An 8,771-nucleotide genomic window follows, 5' to 3' on the forward strand; every position below is an offset into this window, starting at 1 on the left:
TTTACTGTCATTTATTTTTGTAAAATGGAAAACAAGCACAGTCCAGCAACATCAGTGGACAATTAAGCCATACTTCATTTCCCATGTTTATTCACATCTTTGCTTGGAGCAGTATGTGGCAAGAAGGAATATCTATGTACAATCATTTAACCACCTGTGTGGCAGCTCGGGATGAGACAGCTTTCCGGGCCACAGCCGCACCCGAGCACTTCACAGGTCTTTAAAAGACCATTTGCATGTTAATGAGGCCTCGCTGTTTCACCCCTTCTAAGAGGCCCTGCAGCGCCACTCTGCCTATTGCTTAAAGATTCAGCCCCCCCCTTCCCCCGAAATCAGCTCCACTCTGCCTATAGTTTAAAGATTCAAGCCCCCCCCCCCGCCGCCGAAAATTGCGCGGCACTGGTTTTGCAGATGCTTCTTTCATCCCTTACCCAGTGAATGCGGCCCCCGAGGAATAACAACAGGCGGAATTGCAGTTGATTGCCAACTGTCTGTTGTTTTACTCGAGGGCCACATGGAAAGGGCTGGCGGGCCGCAACTGGCCCGCGGGCCGTACTTTGAGTACCGCTGAACTAGACAAAGCACAAATCTCTCCAGCAAATGTGTTAACCTCCAGAATCATTGTACCATTATTATTATAATAACCCTTTCAATCTCCTGAGGCGGAAGCCGGGAGACCGCCGATTATTTTAAAAATTGTCACTTTGTTTACTCTGTGTCACCACGTAAAACTGCATTTTTAAAGCGCACTCACCCGGCAAGCATCCCAGCAGCGGGCTAGAGTCACGCACATACAGCGACCCCTTCGCTGCAACGAAGATAGCCAGGAAATCACTCTTCGCCGCCATTCACGGCGAGGAAGCGAGGCCACGCCCACCTGAGGCCACGCCCACTCCCACAGCATAAATACGCTGCTGTCAGCGCTAAGCTACCAGAACCCTTTCAATCTCCTGAGGCGGAAGCCGGGAGACCGCCGATTATTTTAAAAATTGTCACTTTGTTTACTCTGTGTCACCACGTAAAACTGCATTTTTAAAGCGCACTCACCCGGCAAGCATCCCAGCAGCGGGCTAGAGTCACGCACAAACAGCGACCCCTTCGCTGCAACGAAGATAGCCAGGAAATCACTCTTCGCCGCCATTTACGGCGAGGAAGCGAGGCCACGCCCACCTGAGGCCACACCCACCCGCCCCTTTTTTTACCTATAAGGATGTGCAATCACCGGACGCGCAGCGGACGGGCGCAGCGGGCGCGCCGTCAGCGCGCCGAAGGCGCGCCAAAGGCAAGCCCGTCTGGGCCCGTCTGGGCCCGTCCGGCCCCGGACGGCCCTAGGCACCGTTACTCTGCCAGGTGGCCCTCAGGACCGAGTGACGTATACAGCAGATATATTGCGCTCCCTTCGACCTAAGAACATCCTTACCTGCTACCACACGCTCACCGCAGGTAATGCTTTCTCGTTCTGTCCTCGATGCAATCCGACTCCCCCCCTGAAATCTACCACACTCCCTTTGAAGTTGGGACTTCTCAACTGCCGTTCGCTCCCCAAACATGCTACCGAAGTAAACCTTTTGATTCAGAATCAGGATCTTGACCTACTGTTCTTAACGGAAACATGGCTATCAGATAACACCGACCCTGACGTCGTCGCGGCCCTACCCACTGGATACTTCTGCCAAGCTTTAAATAGACCTAAAGGGAGAGGAGGCGGGGTAGCTATAATTCACAGGGAACAATTCACCTGTAGGATGGCTAACGCTGGTATCGAGGACTGCGAGAGCGGCCAATTCTCCATCCAAATCTCCTCATCCCTTTCCCTGGCAGGGCTACTGATCTATCGCCCCCCAGGAGCCCCAGGCAATTTTATCAATTCCATATTCGAATCTGTATCACAATTAGCTTCCTCCACCTCCAACTTCCTTATACTAGGTGACCTGAATTTCCACTTCCTAGACCCCATGGATCGAGTAGCCTCGGATATTAGACACGACTTAACATCTTTAAAGATACATCTAGTGAATAACGAGCCTACCCATGAGAAGGGCCATCTATTGGACCCTATCCTCACCAATATAGCAGCGGTGACCACCAACCTACCTGTGACCCTACCATGGACGGACCATTTTCTGGTCCCTTTTTCCTGGGAAATCCCCAAACCTACTCTCCTAACCCCTAAAATCCAGGTTACCGACCGACAATGGCGCAAATTGTCACCGGAGAAATGGGCTGCTTCTCTTGCAGACTCCATTCCCGAGCTCTCCTTTGACCCCAACACGGCTGACAAACAATTTTGTGATTGGATCACTTCGTCCCTTGATACGATGCTTCCGAAAACCACCACCCTTAAACAGCTCAAGAGAATTTCCCCCGCTCTATGGTATACTCCAGAGCTTAAAGCTCTGCGCCAAGAGTGCAAAAAAACCGAACGCGCTTGGAGACGTGAAAAATCAGGAACCAATAAAAACACCTACTCTACCTCTCTTCTAAGCTACAAAACCGCTATTCGCAAAACCAAAGGCGCGTTTTATCAGGAGAGAATAGAAAAAGCGGGATGCTCCAGTAAGGAAGCATACGCCATCCTTAAAGAGCTCTCAAAACCCCCAGAACAAGGACTGGGACCTCCTTCCGACCCTAAAGCAGACCAGGAGAAATGCCAAAAATTGGCTAATTTCTTCCATGACAAAATCCGACTTATTCTGGACTCAATTCCTCCCTCGAGCCCAGGGGAAGAAATTGTTTCCCAATACACGACATCGTCCACTTGTCTGTCCACATGGGGCCAGGTCACAATAGACGAAGTGAGAAATACGTTCAACTCCATGAAGAGCGGCTCCCCTAGGGACCCTGCTCCTCTTCGGATCCTTAAGGAGGTAGCCCCCACTATCATCCCCTCCCTTACTCATTTGATTAATACCTCACTTCAACAAGGAGTCGTACCCTCGAGCTGGAAGAAAGCTGTGGTAAAAGCCCTACTGAAGAAACCTTCTCTCGATCCTGAGAACCTGGCGAACTACAGGCCCATTTCCCTACTCCCAGGAGTCAGCAAGATCGCGGAAAAATTAGTCAACAGGAAACTCTCGCAGTTTCTAGAGGCCAATAACAAACTAAAAAGTTCCCAGACGGGCTTCCGACCAGGGCAGGGCACGGACATCGCCCTCCTGGCAGCGGTAGAGGAGGCCAGAGCGCTACTGGATGGGGGAGGATCAGTGGCAGTGATCCTCCTCGACCTTAGCGCGGCGTTCGATACCGTCGACCATCAACTCCTTATCGAAAGATTGGCAAGAGTTGGAGTGGAAGGTACAGCCCTATCCTGGCTGTCATCTTTCCTGGCCCAACGGTCCTATCAGATTTGGGAGAAGAACGCCCGCTCCTCCGAAATGCCCCTCCAATGTGGTGTGCCTCAGGGCTCTTCCCTGAGCCCCACATTATTTAATATCTATATGTCCACATTGGAGGAGGTTATCACCCCATTCGGAGTGAGCGTCGTCAGCTATGCTGACGACACACAATTAGTGGTGTCTTTGTCCCATCCCAAACAACAGAAAGCTGATCTCTTCAACTGCCTCACGCAGGTTCATCGTTGGATGAATAGATCAGCCTTAAAACTAAACGGGACAAAAACGGAGGTCCTTATACTTGGCCCGAAAGGAACCTCACCCCCCCTGGACAGTTGGCCAGCCTGACTAGGTCCTCTCCCTGACCCAAAAACAGAGGTGAAAAGCTTGGGAGTATGGATCGACTCCGATCTCTCATTTATTCCGCAAGCAAAGAAGGTAGCAGGGACCTGCTTCGGTCTTCTAAAATCTTTGAGGAAAGTCCTGCCCCTTCTTCCCCCTAAATCCCAAAAACTGCTAATCCAAGGTCTCATAATATCGAGACTAGATTACAGTAACGTGATTTATCTGGGCGCTCCCGAAGCGACCCTTAATAAATTGCAGAGAATTCAGAACACTGCTGCCCGGATCATCACAAACACCCCGGCCAGATCATCTGCTAAACCCACTCTCAAACTCCTCCATTGGCTCCCCATAAGGGAGAGAGTCAAATTTAAGGCCCTGTGCCTGGTCCACAAAACGTTGCATAACCAAGGCCCCCCAATCCTCAGCAATTTTGTCACCCCTTACATTACCACTAGATCCCTCCGTTCTAACGCAGAAAACCTCATCAATACCCCGAGATTCAGGAAAGCCCGATCAGGAGGAAGATGCTTCTCGGTACAAGCTGCCCGTCTTTGGAATTCACTCCCCCATGATTTACGTCTTGAACCACAATATCTGCGCTTTAGGAAGCTGCTAAAAACACATCTCTTTCCCTAGCTTCCATGCCCCCCCCCTGTTTTGATTTCCCACCCTTCCTCTCTTTTGCTCTTAGCTCCCGGGCCTCAGATTTGTTGAATTAGGGTTTTTAGCGCTGGGATACCTCCGGGTGACTACGCGCTTTATAAAAAATAAATAATAATAATAATAATAATTATTCCTTGGGACTTACTTGGCAGACACAGATCTCTGCAGCTGGCGCCTTAATAATATGTTTTAAAATGCAGACTTTGCAACCAACTAAGCAGAACAGATGTACTCCCACATTTCTACTTGTTGCAAATTTCTTTGTGACAGACTTAAAAAAAAAAAGTATAAGTTGAGGCCCAGATTTTGTGCCGGGTTGCATCACTTTTGTGTCACAACCCCAACGTAAACGCTCCTTTGTTGAATCTCCTCATGTGCTCAAATGTACTCATAACAGACCTGCTAAGCATATGTGTGAAGTGTTAAGATCTGAAGTCACTTCTTGTGATGTCGCTTCCTCTAAGGTCATGGGTTGGGATCCCACTTCCTGGGATGCCACACGTGATGTCACATGCTGTGATGTCTAATGCCATGATGTCACTTGCACTTGGTGATGGATTCCAGAGAGGACACCTTCTTGTGGAGGGATGCAACTGTGTCTTCCGTGGTTGATATTTGGGTTTCTGCTTCTGTTATCCTGTCCTCTGCATATCGGAGGTCCTGGCGGATCAACATCACATCCAACCCAACCACCCCGATTTTGGCCTCCAGTGCATCTCGTGACTGCGTTATTGCCGCCATCAACGCAGCGTTGTCCTGACCAGCAGAGCCGTGACTCGTTGGATCCGCCGATTGCGCCCCAGAGCCGGCATAGCGATCAAGCGTGCTTTGTTTGGTGCTCTGCAGCTTGTCGCGAGTCATGTTTAACGACAACAGATAGGCCCTCACAGTGCCAGCAGAGTTCTGTATAAGCCAGTAAGTGGCACACTCTCACCCAAATCGGCAGTCGTGGTGATAGCAGCACTTGAGGGGTGAGAGAAGGGAAGGACTCCACACAGTGAGCAGTCAATCCAGACAGTGTTGGTCTACATGGTAGGCAGGGTGGCAGGCGCGGAGTCAACCCACACACAAGCCGCACTGGGGCCTAGCCTGGCCGCCTCCGCATGCAGGTGACTCCTCAACCCCCTAATGGGTGCCACTGCCGAGTTATACTGCTGCTGCGCTGTGTAATTTGTATGTGGGGGCGCTAAGCAGGGATCTCCTTCACGCCCCAATTGATGTGTGGGGGGGCAGGTCCCTCGCAGGATCGTTGTTGGGGCCGAGGACCTGCCCCGTCGCTACCTCCACTCCACAGGGTTATGAGGGGGTCCAGGCCCCTAGGGCTCTACCGGCCTCGGTAGTGGTGCACACAAAGGGGCCTTAATTTGGGGTCAGGCCGTGTGAGCAGCCCCACGCCTAGCCCAGCGTGGTAACAGCTGCGACACACCACCGCTTCGCCAACAACCAGGAGCACAAAAGAAGGCCCCCCAAGGACCCCAATGGGCCCGGCAGTAGATGTAGTCAGGAGCACGGTACATCAGGGAGGCATCCAGGGACCCTCGGGGTGAATCTGAGGCAAGGGGGCCAAACACTGACCATAGGAGAATTTTTCTTCAGCCACGAGAAGCTGTGCAGCAAGGTGAAAGTCACCTCACATCCAGGCAGCCGGGCCCAATTTCACCGACCGACAGGCCCGCCAGCTGTAGCGTCCTCCGGCAGAAGCCCGGCTCGGCCGCGTGGCCCAGCACTAAATCCACGCGTCCTCCCCAGGGGTCTGCTCACAGCCAGAGGGGAAGTAGGCAGCGGCCACCGCCGTCACCGGAGCCTCCAAGCAGGCAAGCGACATGCAAGGCCAGCGGTGGGGAACACTCGAGTGTGGATCTCCAGCTCCGATCTTCTCGCCGCACGGGGCCTGTAGTGATGTAATGACACTGCAGCTCCGGTGTATTCTCCCCATGGTCTTCGGGGTGGATGTATCACAATCCCAACCCAGGTTGTCCTCGTCCACCATCGGGTCTCAGGTGTAATCTGGCTGCAATACGTCAGAGGAGCTGGGATGCAGCGCAGCAAGGGCCCAAGCGGCAGGCTCCGATCTCGCAAAGGACTCTGCCGTCGCTGATTCGGCCATTAGGTTCCGCCACGATATGGTGGGCGCAGATAGGCACGGTGTATGAAAGACTTGGGGGGAAAAATGAGCTGATGGCACAGGATAATGGAAGGATTTAAAGTGGGCCACCGGAGCGCGTCTAAAGCGTGTCCGCCATGTTGGACCGATTCGCCACGCCCCTTTTTATAAACCTTTTTATTAAAGTTTTCTGATGCAGACAGAGTATACGAGCATAAACAACATCATTTGCAGTTTTTTGCAGTTTTTCGTCAGTCAGTTACATTAAATTGCCAGTATGGTGAACAAGTGGGTCTATTGAGTGTTTAGGTGTGTTTATTGTCTTCCATATGTAGCTTGGGTGTGGTTGAATGTACTTGGTCTGTAGTGATGCGCTTGGTTGTTAGGATCTCGTCAGAGTAACTCCACCGCAGTTGTGGGTAGTGTGCGAGCGTCATTTTTAACTAGGGGGGTTACTTGGTGTGGTGGAATCAGGGAGGGGTGCAGGGCTGTACCTTCAAGTGTTCTTCCGTGGTCCGTGGTTCACCAGTGGTCGCTTCCTCAATGTGGCACATGTGGGCTGCGATATCTGAGTGGCTGACGGGGATACTGTGGGTGACTTGCGCGTCTGCTTGAACTCGTGTAAGGGGGCTGCCCATTCCATGGAAATAGAGTTGTGGCGTATTCCCTTTACCTCTTCTAGCCTGATCGCTTCTTCTTCTGCTGCGCCCCATTTTGTGGTCACCCCCCTCTATGCTTCTATTGGGGGACCCGTGAGAGAGCGTCAGTGCACTGTGATGCTGCGTTTCGATAGAAGAAGGGCTAACACTGCGAATCGTGTTTCCATTTTTTGCTTTTTCTGGCGTTTAAATATTCCCAGGGCACATGCCTCCCATGTGTTGAGGTTTGTCAGGTCAGTGATTGTCTGTAACGTGGAGTGTATTACGGACCAGTAGGGCTGCAGTTCGAGGCATGCCCAGAGCATATGCACAAATGTAGCACTGGGCTGGCGGCAGCAGGGGTATTTGAATTGCTCTGTAGGATAAAAACGCTGAAGCCGCGTAGGGGTGAGATACGCACGGTGTAGTATGTTAAATTGAATATTTTTGAAGTGCTGGTTGCGCGATACTTTCTTATGGGGCTCTAGGGCTGTGAACCATTCCTTGTCATGAAGTGCACGGCCAAATTCATCTTCCCATTTCTGTCTGAGTCGGGTTAGAGCATGGCCGTGAGCATTATGATGGATTTGTAAAATCCATGTTATTAGGTGGCGCCCTGTGCCCATGTTTAATATCGCATGTAGAGTGGGGTGTGTCTGTGGCTCTCCATCCGTCAGATTCCATGTTTTCCTACAGTCGGAAATGAGCTACCTTTGTAGGAGAAATTGCCCCGGGGGGAGCCCGCTTCCCTCTGTTAGACTCTCAAAGGTGGATAGTTGGCTCTCAGTAAATAGTGACTCCACTTCTGTGAGTGTATATTCTGTCCAGACCTGCATGTCTCAGGAGGTGTAATGGTTGCGCCCCTTGGTGAGTCCTGCTAGTGGCAATAGTGGGGAGTACAGTGGCGTGGGAGAGGCGGCCGAGTCTGAGCATACAGGACCTCGCTATTTCCACCAGGATGGGATGAGCCGGATTCGGTTTAGTGCCCGGGAGTAGAAGTCAATGCAACGCGAGGATCGTCAGGTGTCCAGCCTGCATGTCCATCTCTTCCATTTGTCACCCCGCTGTCCAATGCGAAAGCAATTGTAATTGCACTATGAGGAAATAGGCTTCAAAGGATGGGGCTCCCAGACCGCCTTGGTCACGTGGGAGTTGTAGAGACGCCAGGGCAACCCTATGGCGTCCTCTCCCTCAAATCACTGATACCAGCAGGGAGTTTAACTCCCGGAAAAAGGATTGCGGGGGGATCACCGGGACGTTCGCGAAGTAAAAGAGGACGCGAGGTACCACCACCATCTTTGACAGGGCCACTTTCCCAATTGGGGCTTGGGGTGGCGTGCACAGGAAGTCAACCTGGGTTTTAATACTTCTTAGGGCTCTGTTGTGGTTGCCCCCCAGGAGATCACTCGGGTGTGATACAGCCTGATGCCTAGGTATCTCGGGGCGTCCCCACTCCACGCTAGCCTGACCACCCCGGCTCGTATTTCCTGGTGCGCAGCATCTGGGTAGAGGGGGTAGATAGTCGACTTTTCCCAGTTTATGTTCAGTCCCGCTGCCTTTCTGAACTCATCCAGCATGACCCGGAGTGGAGAGAGGTCCATTGTTACGTCCCTGATATAGATAAGGAGGTCATCCGTGTATAGTGATACGTTGTGAGTGCGTCCCTGCAGCGGTATCCCCCAATGTTCC

Source organism: Triturus cristatus, chromosome 4_2 (assembly GCF_964204655.1).
Source record: "Triturus cristatus chromosome 4_2, aTriCri1.1, whole genome shotgun sequence".
Classification (NCBI taxonomy): domain Eukaryota; kingdom Metazoa; phylum Chordata; class Amphibia; order Caudata; family Salamandridae; genus Triturus; species Triturus cristatus.